We start from the raw sequence: 14192 nt of genomic DNA on the forward strand, positions 1-14192 counted from the left end.
TTGAAATTCAGAAATGTTACATCCGTAGCTTGTAAAAGTTGGCTATTACGGATCTTCTAGTTTTAAGATTATTATTCCTTTAGTCAAATAAGCTGAATTAGAGTTGAAATAACACTAGACTAAGAGTTAGGAGACCTGGGCTTATATTTTGTCTCTGCTATTTACTAGATATGATCATGGAAAAGTTATTTAAACCCCCTCTAGTTTAGTTTACCCTCCTCTAAAATGGGAATAAAAGCTGCTTACATCTGGGATCTAGTTTTGAAGTTTAAATTAGATAGTTTAGGTAAGTCCCTATATAGTTGGTTTTAAAAAAGGAAAAGTAAATAACTGGCAGAAAATCTTTCTCTGATTATTTGACAGAGCTTCTCTTATTTGAACTGTCCTATTTTGTAAAGAATTATAGGAGTTTGCTGTGGGTTTAGGCTAGTATTCACTAAGGATTTAAGGCAGATTAAAAGTTTCAGTTTAGTGTCAGTGATTTTTATATTATATTTTAATACTGCTACTTATTGGCAGAAGAGAGCCTTTTCCAGAAACAGTTTTCCTGGTGGGTGAGGTGGGCAGGAAACATCCCAAAGGGCCTCACACACTGGATAGAAATCCAGAACAAATTGTATGATTAGATGGGCAAATACTTATACTGTCTCTATTTTTTTTTTCTTTTTGTTTTTAACATCTTTATTGGAGTATAATTGTTTTACAATGTTGTGTTAGTTTCTGCTGTATAACAAAGTTAATCAGTTATATGTATACATATATCCCCATATCCCCTCCCTCTTGAATCTCCCTCCCACCCTCCCTATCCCACCCCTCTAGCTGGTCAAAAGCACAAAGCACCAAGCTGATCTCCCTGTGCTATGCAGCTGTTTCACACTAGTTATCTATTTTACATTTGGTAGTGTGTATATGTCAATGCTACTCTTTCACTTCGTCCCAGCTTACCCTTCCCCCTCCCCGTGTCCTCAAGTCCATTCTCTAGTAGGTCTGCATCTTTATTCCCATCTTACCCCTAGATTCTTCTGACCATTTTTTTTTTTTTTTTAAGATTCCATATATATGTGTTAGCATACGGTATTTGTTTTTCTCTTTCTGACTTACTTCACTCTGTATGACAGACTCTAGGTCCATCCACCTCACTACAAATAACTCAATTTCATTTCCTTTTATGGCTGAGTAATATTCCATTGTATATATGAGCCACATCTTCTTTATCCATTCATCTGTCGATGGACACTTAGGTTGCTTCCATGTCTTGGCTATTGTAAATAGTGCTGCAATGAACATTGTGGCACATTTCTCTTTTTGAATTATGATTTTCTCAGGGTATATGCCCAGTAGTGGGATTGCTGAGTCATATGGTAGTTCTATTTTTAGTTTATTAAGGAACCTCCAACTGTTCTCCATAGTGGCTGTATCAATTTACATTCCCACCAACAGTACAAAAAGGTTACCTTTTCTCCACACCCTCTCCAGAATTTATTGTAGATTTTTTGATGATGGCCATTCTGACCGCTGTGAGGCGATACCTCATTGTGCTTTTGATTTACATTTCTCTAATGATTAGTGATGTTGAGCATCCTTTCATGTGTTTGTTGGCAATCTGTATATCTTTGGAGAAAAGTATATTTAGGTGTTGCACCTATTTTTGGATTGGGTTGTTTGTTTTTTTGATATTGAGCTGCATGAGATGTTTATATATTTTGGAGATTAATCCTTTGTCTGCTGATTGGTTTGCAAATATTTTCTCCCATTCTGAGGGTTGTCTTTTCCTCTTGTTTATGGTTTTCTTTCTGTGCAAAAGCTTTGAAGTTTCATTAGATCCCATTTGTTTATTTTTGTTTTTATTTCCATTTCTTTAGGAGGTGGGTCAAAAAGGATCTTGCTGTGATTTATGTCATTGGGTGTTCTGCCTATATTTTCCTCTAAGAGTTTTATATTATCTGGCCTTACATTTAGGTCTTTAATCCATTTTGAGTTTATTTTTGTGTATGGTGTTAGGAAGTGTTCTAATTTCATTCTTTTATATCTAGTGGTCCAGTTTTCCCAGCACCACTTATTGAAGAGGCTGTCTTTTCTCCATTGTATATTCTTGCTTCCTTTTTCAAAGATAACATGACCATATGTGTGTGGGTTTATCTCTGGGCTTCTATCCTGTTCCATTGATCTATATTTCTCTTTTTGTGCCAGTACCATACTGTCTTGATTACTGTAGCTTTGTAGTATAGTCTGAAGTCAGGGAGCCTGATTCCTCCAGCTCCGTTTTTCTTTCTCAAGATGGCTTTGGCTATTCAGGTTCTTTTGTGTTTCTGTACAAATTGTAAAATTTTTTGTTGTAGTTCTGTGAAAAATGCCATTGGTAGCTTGATAGGGATTGCATTGAATCTGTAGATTGCTTTTGGCAATATAGGCATTTTCACAATGTTGATTTTTCCAATCCGATAACATGGTATATCTCTCCATCTGTTTGTATCATCTTTAATTTCTTTCATCAGTGTCTTATAGTTTTCTGCATACAGGTCTTTTGTTTCCTTAGGTACTTTTTTTCCTAGGTATTTTATTCTTTTTGTTGCAGTGGTAAATGGGAGTGTTTCCTTAATTTCTGTTTCAGAGTTTTCGTCATTAGTGTATAAGAATGCAAGAGATTTCTGTGCATTAATTTTGTATCCTGCTACTCTACCAAATTCATTGATTTGCTCTAGCAGTTTTCTGGTAGCATCTTTAGGTTTCTCTATGTATAATATCATGTCATCTGCAAACAGTGACAATTTTATTTCTTCTTTTCCTATTTGGATTCCTTTCATTTCTTTTTCTTCTCTGATTGCTGTGGCTAAAACTTCCAAAACTGTGTTGAATAATAGCAGTGAGAGTGGGCAACCTTGTCTTGTTCCTGATCTTAGAGGAAATGGTTTCTGTTTTTCACCACTGAGAACGATGTTGGTGTGGGTTTGTCATATATGGCCTTTATTATGTTGAGGTAGTTTCCCTCTATGCCCGCTTTCTGGAGAGTTTTTATCATAAATGGGTATTGAATTTTGTCGAAAGCTTTTTCTGCATCTATTGAGATTATTTTATGATTTTTACCCTTCAGTTTGTTAATATGGTGTATCACATTGATTGATTTGCATATATTGAAGAATCCTTGCATTCCTGCAATAAACCCCATTGTTCATGGTGTATGATCCTTTTAATGTGCTGCTGGATTCTGTTTGCTAGTATTTTGTTGAGGATTTTTCCATCTATGTTCATCAGTGATATTGGCCTGTAGTTTTCCTTTTTTGTGACATCTTTGTCTGGTTTTGGTATCAGGGTGATGGTGGCCTCATAGAATTAGTTTGGGAGTGTTTCTCCCTTGCCTATATTTTGAGGAGTTTGAGAAGGATAGGTGTTAGCTCTTCTCTAAATGTTTGATAGAATTCACATGTGAAGCCATCTGGTCCTGGGTTTTTGTTTGTTGGAAGATTTTTAATCACAGTTTCAATTTCAGTGCTTGTGATTGGTCGGTTTATATTTTCTGTTTCTTCCTGGTTCAGTCTCGGAAGGTTGTTCTTTTCTAAGTGTTTGTCCATTTCTTCCAGATTGTCCATTTTATTGGCATATAGTTGCTTGTATCAATCTTTCATGATCCTTTGTATTTCTGCAGTGTCAGTTGTTACTTCTCCTTTTTCATTTCTAATTCCGTTGATTTGAGTCTTCTCCCTTTTTTCTTGATGAGTCTGGCTAATGGTTTATCAATTTGTTTATCTTCTCAAAGAACCAGCTTTTAGTTTTATTGATCTTTGCTATTGTTTCCTTCATTTCTTTTTCATTTATTTCTGATCTGATCTTTATGATTTCTTTCCTTGTGCTAAGTTTGGGTTTGTTTTTCTTTTCTCTCTCTAATTGCTTTAGGTGTAAGTTAGGTTGTTTATTTGAGATTTTTCTTGTTTCTGAGGTAGTATTGTATTGCTATAAACTTCCCTCTTAGAACTGCTTTCTCTGCATCCCATAGGTTTGAGGTCGCCGTGTTTTCATTGTCATTTGTTTTTGATTTCCTCTTTGATTTCTTCAGTGATCTCTCAGTTATTTAGTAGTGTATTGTTTAGCCTCCATGTGTTTGTATTTTTTATAGATTTTTTCCTGTAATTGATATCTAGTCTCATAGCGTTGTGGTCAGAAAAGATACTTGGTACGATTTCAATTTTTTAAAATTTACCAAGGCTTGATTTGTGACCCAAGATATAATCTATACTGGAGAATGTTCCATGAGCACTTGAGAAGAAAGTGTATTCTGTTGTTTTTGGATGGAATGTCCTATAAATATGAATTAAGTCCATCTTGTTTAATGTATCATTTAAAGCTTGTGTTTCCTTATTTATTTTCATTTTGGATGGTCTGTCCATTGGTGAAAGTGAGGTGTTAAAGTCCCCTACTATGGTTGTGTTACTTTTAATTTCCCCTTTTATGGCTGTTAGCATTTGCCTTATGTATTGAGGTGCTCCTATGTTGGGTGCATAAATATTTACCATTGTTACATCTTCTTCTTGGGTTGATCCCTTTATCATTATGTAGTGCCCTTCTTTGTCTCATGTAAGTCTTTCTTTTAAAGTCTCTTTTGTCTGATATGAGAATTGCTACTCCAGCTTTTTTTGATTTCCATTTGCATAGAATATCTTTATCCATCCCCCTCCAATTCAGTCTGTATGTGTCCCTAGGTCTGAAGTGGGTCTCTTGTAGACAGCATATATATGGATCTTGTTTTTGTGTCCATTCAGTCAGTCTGTGTCTTTTGGTTGGCGCATTTAATCCATTTACATTTAAGGTAATTATTGGTATGTATTACCATTTTCTTAATAGTTTGGGGTTTGTTACTGTAGGTCTTTTCCTTCTCTTGTGTTTCCTGCCTAGAGAAGTTCCTTTAGCATTTGTTGCAAATTTGGTTTGATGGTGCTGAATTCTCTTAGCATTTGCTTGTCTGTACAGGTTTTAATTTCTCTATCGAATCTGAATGAGATCCTTGCTGGGGAGAATAGTCTTGGTTGTAGGTTTTTCCCTTTCATCACTTAAGTGTGTCATGCCACTCCCTTCTGGCTTGCAGAGTTTCTGCTGAAACATCAGCTGTTAACTTTATGGGGTTTCCCTTGTATGTTATTTGTTGCTTTTCCCTTGCTGTTTTTAATATTTTTTCTTTGAATTTAATTTTTGATAGTTTGATTAATATGTGTTTTGGCTTGTTTCTCCTTGGATTTATCCTGTATGGGACTCTGCACTTCCTGGACTTGATTGACTATTTCCTTTCCCATGTTAGGGAAGTTTTCAACTATAATCTCTTCAAATATTTTCTCAGTCCCTTTCTTTTTCTCTTCTTCTTCTGGGACTCCTGTAAATGTTGGCACATTTAATGTTGTCCCAGAGGTCTCTGAGGCTGTTCTCAATTCTTTTCATTCTTTTTTCTTTATTCTGCTCTGTGGCAGTTTTTTCCACTATTTTATCTTCCTGGTCACTTATTTGTTCTTCTGCGTCAGTTATTCTGCCATTGATTCCTTCTAGGGTATTTTTAATTTCATTTATTGTGTTGTTCATCATTTTTTGTTTGCTCTTTAGTTCTTCTAGGTCCTTGTTAAATGTTTCTTGTATTTTCTCCATTTTATTTCCGAGATTTTGGATCATCTTTACTATCATTACTCTGAATTCTTTTTCAGGTAGACTGCCTATTTCCTCTTCATTTGTTTGGTCTGGTGGGTTTTTCCTTGCTCCTTCATCTGCTGCATATTTCTTTGTTTTCTCATTTTGTTTAACTACAATGTTTGGGGTCTCCTTTTCAGAGGATGCAGGTTCATAGTTCCTGTTATTTTTGGTGTCTGTCCCCTGTGGATGATTTGGTTCAGTGGCTTGTGTAGGCTTCCATGGTTGAGGGTACTGGTGCCTGTGTTCTGGTGGGTGGGGCTGTATCTTGTCCTTCTGGTGGGCAGGGCTGTGTTTGTGGTGTGTTTTGGGGTGTCTGTGAACTTAGTGTGACTTTAGGCAGCCTCTCTGCTAATGGGTGGGGTTATGTTCCTGTGTCGGTAGTTGTTTGATTTGGGGCTTCCAGCACTGGAGCTTGCTGGCCGTTGGGTGGAGCTGGGTCTTAGTATTGAGACAGAGATCTCTGGGAGAACTCTCGCCAATTGATATTATGTGGGGCCAGGAGGTTTCTGGTGAGCCAATGTCCTGGACTCTGCCCTCCCATCTCAGAGGTTCACACTCGACACCCGGCCATAGCACCAAGACCCTGCCAGCCACATGGCTCAGAAGCAAAGGCAGAAAGATAAAGATAAAGATTAAAAAAAAAAACCAATAAAAACGGACAGACAGAACCCTAGGACAAATGGTAAAAGCAAACCTGTACAGACAAAATCACACAAAGAAGCATACACATACACAGTCACAAAAAGAGAAAAAGGAAAAATTATATATATAGTAAAAAAAAAAATGAAGAGAGCAAATATATTTTTTAAAAAAAGGAAGAGAGCAACCAAATCATAAACAAATCCACCAATGATAATAAGCTTGAAATACTAAACTAAGATAAACATAAAACCAGTAACAAGTTAGATGCAGAAAGCAAACCCCAAGTCTACAGTTGCTGCTGAAGTCCACTCCCTCAATTTTGGAAACATTCGTTGTCTCTTCAGGTATTCTTCAGGTGCAGGGTTTATCAAGTTGATTGTGGGGATTTAATCTGTTGCTCTTGAGGCTGCCGGGAGAAATTTCCCTTTCTCTTGTTTGTTCACACAGTGCCTGGGGATCAGTTTGGTTTTGGCCCCGCCTCTGTGTGTAGGCCGCCCTCAGGAGTCTCTTCCCCACCCAGACAGGTGGGGGTTAAAGCAGCAGCTGTTTAGGGCTCTCTTGCTCACTCAGGCCAGGGGGAGGGAGGGGTACGGTAGTCATAATTGGAATGCAGAGTAAGCCTGAGGCAGCAGATGCTGGCTTGATGTTGCAACAGCCTGAGGCATGCCGCGTCTTCTCCTGGGGAAGTTGTCCCTGGATCACAGGACCCTGGCAGTGGTGTGCTGCACAGGCTCCTGGGGGTGGGGGGGCGGGTGTGGATAGTGACCTGCACTTGCACACAGGATTCTTGGTGGCAGTGGCCACAGCGTTAGCGGTTCATGACCATCTCTGGGGTCCGAACTGATAGTCGACGCTGGCGCCTGTCTCTGGAGCTCGCTTAGGCAGTGCTCTGCCCTCTGTGGGCACACTGGAATGGAATCTCCTGTCCTCTCGCACCCTGGAACAATGGTCTCTTGTCTCTCTGGTAGTTGCAGACTTTTTCCCGGACTCCCTGTCGGCTAGCTGTGGTGCACTAGCCCCCATAGGCTGTGTTCATGCAGCCAACCCCAGTCCTCTCTCTGGGGTCTGACCTCCAAAGCCCGAACCTCAGCTCCCAGCCCCCATCTGCCTCGGCGGGTGAGCAGACAGACCTCTCAGGCTGGTGAGTGCCGGTCAGCACCGATCCTTTGTGTGGGAATCTCTCTGCTTTGCCTTCTGCACCCCTGTTGCTGTGCTCTCCTCCATGGCTCTGAAGCTTCCCCTCTGCCACCCCCTGCCCCTGCCAGTGAAGGGGCTCCTAGTGTGTGGAAACGTTTCCTCCTTCACAGCTCCATCCCAGAGGTGTGGGTCCCATCCCTATTCTTTTGTCTCTACTTTTCATTTTTTCTTTTGCCCTACACAGGTACGTGTGGATTTTCTTGCCTTTTGGGAAGTCTGAGGTCTTCTTCCAGCGTTCAGTAGGTGTTCTGTAGGAGTTGTTCCACACGTAGACGTATTTTTGATGTATTTATGGGGAGGAAGGTGATCTCCACGTCTTACTCCTCTGCCATCTTGAAGGTCTCACGTGAAGAGAGTACATTGTCAGCTACATTATAAAGCACCCACAAAGGGAAGTAAAAATTGATTTGCTTCATCATCCTCCTTAACATCTTGGAGACAAAGAACTGAGGTACTAGACAAAGAACTGAGGAGACTTAGTACTGAAAATAGAAAAATCAACTTAAATCCTTATTTACAAAACTGCATAGCTCTTCCTGGTGAATTTAAGATTCTTTCTTCATCGCCAAAGAGTTCGGGGGTGAAGTTATAGGTAAGAATCAGATTATTTAGATAGAGACACACTCCACAGACAGAGTGTGGGCCATTTCAGAAGGCAAGAGGCAAGAGTATACTGTCTCCTGAGTGAAATTTCTTCAATGAGTTTTTCTTGCCAGGGGGAAAGGCAGCCTCTCCGTGTAATAGAACCACTGGCAGCAATGATCTTAAAGCAAAATGGTAAACAGGGAATAAGAAGATGAGAGCCAGCATCTTAGGCATTATTATAAGAAGATGATGTAGATATGTTCTATTAACAGTTCCAAAACGCATGATTTTTCATTTAATGGAAATTTTTAAATGGCATGGGGATGTTTCTCCACAAAAAACAGATCAGTGTTAGGCACATTACTTAATGTTAATGTTTCCCTCTGCTCTCCCTGTAGCATGTGCATATTGGATAGATAAACTCAGAAGTTTAAGAATAACCTTGGATGTGGGACTAGTTATACTATACCTTAGGTTGGATAAGCTTGGGGAAAATATCTTATAAAATAATAAAGATTAAAATTACTCGAAGACATAGAAGTTTATCATCTAGGTTTCCCAGAGTAATACATCTACCAGTAGCTTTGTAATTTGTTACATGTTTCCTTTGAATTCTCCCTAATACATTTGAATAACTTTTTTTTTCTCTCAAGGGCAGCTATAATTGTTGTTTAATTAAACATGCCAGTTATGTTTTCTTGTCTGGTGCACTTGAGCCAGTTCATATCATACGCATTCTTTCTATAGAGAAAAGTAAAGAATAATTCTTGAAGTAAAGTTTAAAATTTTTTCTAATAGATTCACAGACAGAAAAACTTATGGTTACCAAAGGGGAGGGGAGGAGAGGGATAAATTTGGAATTTGAGATTAACATATACACACTACTATGTGTAACGTAGATAAACAACAGGGACCTGCTATATAGCACAGGGAACAACATTCAATATCTTGTAATAACCTATAATGGAAAAGAATCTGAAAAGGAATACATATTTATATATATACATGTATAAGTGAATCACTTTCTTGTATGCCTAAAACATTGTAAGTCAACTATACTTCAATAAGAAAATTAAAAATTAAAAAATGCAATAGCAAAAAAAATTCTTTTATTAGTTAAATCATTAAATGAAAGCAAAGAGGATAAATCTAGTCATAATTATGTAAAACAATTAGTAGTAATTGTATACATTTTTAAAAGTTGGAAATTCAAAACAAAATAAGTAAGGTAGTGGATAGATTCTTAAACTCATAATATTGAACAAAAACTTGACATTATTTAGATTTTTTTTAAACATCCGGCAGAAAAAAATATAAACTAAATTAACATTGATAAATCTTAATTGCTATTTGAGATCTTAAAGATAAAATATTTAAACAACTTTCTTCACTTTTCATTCAATTGTTTTGTTCTCTTGCAAACAATAAATCTTCATAAACAAAAAAAATTTAATGTGTTAATGCTAGTTAGTATGTGGTGGGGTAATCCATCTCCTATACTACTGATTAAAGTAGCATGTACTTTGACTCATCATGTTAGCTTTTAAGAATTGCTTCTAGAGCTTGCAGTTCCAGAGAAGAATGAGTCAATGCATGCCACCTTATTGCTCCTTCTGATTACAGCTAAAACTCCTGGACACAATACATAAGGCAACTCTGAGGTTTGCTCATAAAAGTTCCGAAAGGTAGACTAGCCCTGGGACTTGAGGAATGATCAAGTGACAAGTTCCCTGGGATTTTTTGGTGCCTCCTATGCATCACAGCCTGGGAATTAGCAAAGCCCACAACCCAGAAACACCAACAACAGGTGCAGACAAAGAAACACCAAATGAAACCCATTCTCCCTTGCCAAAGGAACGGGAAGAGGGTAGCCAGGCCTGAAGAGAGGATGCCTTTCAACTAAACCCACCTTCGTCCGGACTAGCACAAGGAAGAAAGCCGTGCCCCTCCGTCTCCACACACTGGGTGCTGTGGAGACTTCAAGGCAAAGTCTGCTCAGTCCCTTCTCAGATCCCTGCCATTACCCCTCTGTATGCACTTAGTGCAGGGAACTTGTTCACAGGACCTCTCTCCTTGTCTTTCTAGACTACTATTTATCCCATTCAATGATATTTTTCTTTCGATAACTACATTTTTCATTTCTCTAATTGTTTATTTATTAAAAGACCTGTTCATTTTTCATAATATCCTGCTTGCTTACATTTCTTCCTTTATCTCTTTGAAATAGCCAAGGAAATGAATTTCAGGCACTTTACCATTTTTGTTTGTGAGCTTGTTTTCAGCAGTAATTAACCTTATATATTTGCGTTACACATGCCTGGGGTGTGGAGTCCTACCAGTGGCACTCTGCAGGGTTCTAGATCACTATTAATTTTATTTTTCTATTCCATGGAAGGTATAGTTCAGGCAGATCCCCTTGACATGACCAAAGATTTAGCTGATTCAAGGTTGTTGGATCTCAGAGGAAACCCTGAGGCCCCTCCTCCTTGGCAGGCTCTGAAGTCCAATATTTGTATTCTCAGCATCAAGAGGCTGCTGAAATTACACTAAGCTTTTGAATCACTGTCCTTTTTTTTTTTTTCTTTCTTTTGATGAGTGTTTCCTTGTTGTATATCTCCATCTCTCAACCTTTTCTGTGTATTTATATTTAAGATGTGCCTCTTGTAAAGGCTTATGGTTGGAGTATTTTCTTCAAATGTAATATGGGCATATTTATTTTAAAATTTACTACATAACATTTTATTCCAATGCAAACTGTATATAATATAATTATGTTATGAAACAAAAGTTAATACCTCTAAACCCATCACACAACTGAAGAGCCAGAACATTATATATTTGAAAGTACTTTTATACCTGGCCCTGATCCCTATCTCTTTGCCTCCCCTCAGTTTTTCATTTCTTCAGTAATGGCACGTATAGAACATTCAACTGAACTTCTGCCACAAGGAGTCGCTTGTTTTTAAAAGAAGTCTGAGAAATTTAAATTCTCAGTTAAAAACAGAACATCAGTAGGATAATGCTTCAGATTCCCACATGAAGGTTTTCCATCTATCAAAAATTCCTCAAAATGCTTTTGTACTTCTCCTTACATTGTTAGGATACCATCCAATTAGAAATAAGATTAAATAATCAAATGTTTCTAGATTTCTGCATGAAAAGCAGTTATTTGTAAGTTCTTTAAATGGTATATTTTAAGCAGTTTGTGAATGTAGCAAATTTTTTAAAAGACATATATTCCACCTTGATTAAGACACAAGTGATGTTCTCTCAGACTTTTTTTTGTTTAATCTAGCAGTTGCTGTGGCAACCAGCTACAGTCAGGTGCACTGACAACACCACTCCTGGCTGTACCTAGAATCTCTCTAGCTTTCCAGCCCAGGAGTTTCCTGTTGCTTCTTACTGAGATGTCTGTAGAAAGCCACTTAGCCATTCTGAAGTATTCAAAATCAGGCAGTGTGAGGTCATTAGTGGTCCCTGAGTCTGCCCTTGACCAATGGGGGATGGAAGCTAGTGGATAAATACTATCCTTTTTTGACCTTTAGGTGAAGAATTGTGGGGTACATTTTACATGACTCCTCTGGGGTCCCCGATAGGAATGAGCCCCAGTTGTCCACAACAGCTCAGGTCTGCCATTCTCTGTTGGCCTTCACACTTCCCCAGCATCACTTTTTCCATCTCCCACTCCTGTTCCTTAGGGTCACTTCCCTACACAAGCACCCTTTACACAAGCCCCTGTCTCTGATTCCGCTTTGAGGGATGTGATGATGGAACTTAGGCTAAGACACAGCTCACAGCTCATATGAATAACTTTCACCTTCTCCTAAATATTTTAAATATAAGGACTTTGCTTTGACAAATTTAATAGATAATTTATAGTTAGTAATTCTGGAGAATGGCTAGGATTTTTGTGGTGAAATAAGCTACTATGGCAGTTGTCTAAATAGGAATTAATCTACCTTGTGTGTGTGTGTGTGTGTGTGTGTGTGAACATTGTTTTTATGCAAAATAATCAGTAAAACTAGTATTAAATCAAATTTGTATAAAAGAACATTTTTTTCATTGAACTGATAGTCATTGGAAACTCACTATCTGCTGTGCATTGTGTAAGCACAGAAGCTAAAGATATAAAAGGTATTGCCCTTACCTTCAATAATTTTATAGTTTACTAGGAAAGACAGGAGAATAAACCAGGGACTCTAATACTGTGATAGATCCTATTGTTATGGTAGGGGTGCTATGGGATCACAAAGAAAATGAACACATGAGTATTAGAGAGGGTTTGTGAGGGGAAGGTGTATTTTGGTAGAGTTATGAAAGGCAATGCTAATACTGAGAACGAATAGTCATTCAGTGTGAGCTAGGTATTGCTTGGTACTAATGGTTTACATGTATTATTTGATTTATTAACAATCTTATATAATGGAATCTGTTAACATTCCCATTTAGCAAATATAGAAAGTGAGACTTAAAGAAGTGCAAAGACTTGACTGAACATGGGTAAGAAGTAGCCAAGTGGAGAAAGAGGAATGGAGAACAGACTTTTGAAAGGACTATGCAAAGACACAGATGTTCAAGAAAACTTACCACTTAGGAGAACTCATGCAAAATCTTCTTGAGTTCAGAGCCTAGGAGGATACTAGGAGATAAGCGTAGAGGAGAAGCCGGGAGGCAAGTCATAAAGGGTCATGTCTATGATACTACGTAGCCTGAAAGCTATTCGAAGGAGATGGAAAGCCTCTGAAAGATAGTAAGCAGAGGACTGACATGCTCATATCTGTGTTTTAGAAAAAAAATCACCCTGGAATGAATTATAAATGTACAAGACATGATTCCTTGACACACAGTTTGTTTGTTTGTTTTTCTACATGCTAGCCTAATTTCTCTCAGCCACAAACCTATACCTCTATACTCTTCTTTGTGATGCTGTGGATGGGATGCGGAATATTATACTTCTTTTCCAGCTGATTCCCTGTTAGGTTTCCAGTAGCGTAAGGGAAACTGAAGGCAGGGGGAGGTTAAAAGGGGCCTGTTACTTCCTGCCTAGTTCCTTACAGTGCTGTTATCTCAGCAGTGGCCCCTTGCCCTGGCAGAAGCAGCTGCTTAGTCTGTAGTTTTTGTCATTGCTCTCAGAACCAGGCTGATCCTGATGAAAACTGAAATTAAGACAGAGGCAGTGAGGCTGCTCCATGTCAATTTTTTATGGAGAAATTAAATAAATAACTTTCCCTTATAGAACATTAAGAAAGTGACTTAAATTTGTAGAAATCTGATAGCCAGTTATGCAAACTGAAGGAAATTTTTGGTGTTTCAGTAATTAAACATGTATGTAAGACATTTAACATGTTCATTCACTCATGGATGTATTCATTCTTTAAAACTATTATGACTTTCAATGTGTTCAAGAACATACATTGTATGGATACAGACATTAATAGACAGAAATAATTTCTTCTTTTGTGCAACTACTCTTTCAGTACGGGGAGAGAGAGACAGTAAAACCAGTGAGCAGATTTATAAATAAGATACTCTCGGGCTTCCCTGGTGGCGCAGTGGTTGAGAGTCTGCCTGCCGATGCAGGGGATGCGGGTTCGTACCCCTGTCCGGGAAGATCCCACATGCTGCAGAGCAGCTGGGCCCGTGAGCCATGGCCGCTGAGCCTGCGCGTCTGGAGCCTGTGCTCCGCAACGGGAGAGGCCACAACGGTGAGACGCCCGCGTACCGCAAAAAAAAAAAAAAAAAAAAAGAAAAGATACTCTCATATGGGGAGAAATGTTATGAAGGTAATGAATGAGATCAATAGGATAAAATGGTATTGGTTGGGAAAGTGTCTGGCTGCAGTTTACCTAAAAAGACAACTAAACCATGAGGATGTTTATAGTTGGAAGGTAATTGGTCCCAGAGATGGGCTGGTAACTCAGTAATATCATTAAGATTCAGGCCATTGCTAACTTTCAGCTTCTCCATTCTTTTGTGTATTGTCTCTTGATTCTCATACCTGTCCACTTATGATTACAAGATTCCCATGCCTACAAGCAACATCTTCTCATGTCAGGGAGTGAAACAGAAAGTAAGAAGCAGGGGCGAAAATCTAGGTGAGA

The sequence above is a fragment of the Stenella coeruleoalba genome, assembly GCF_951394435.1.
Source record: "Stenella coeruleoalba genome assembly, chromosome: 10".
In the NCBI taxonomy this organism is placed as follows: Eukaryota; Metazoa; Chordata; class Mammalia; order Artiodactyla; family Delphinidae; genus Stenella; species Stenella coeruleoalba.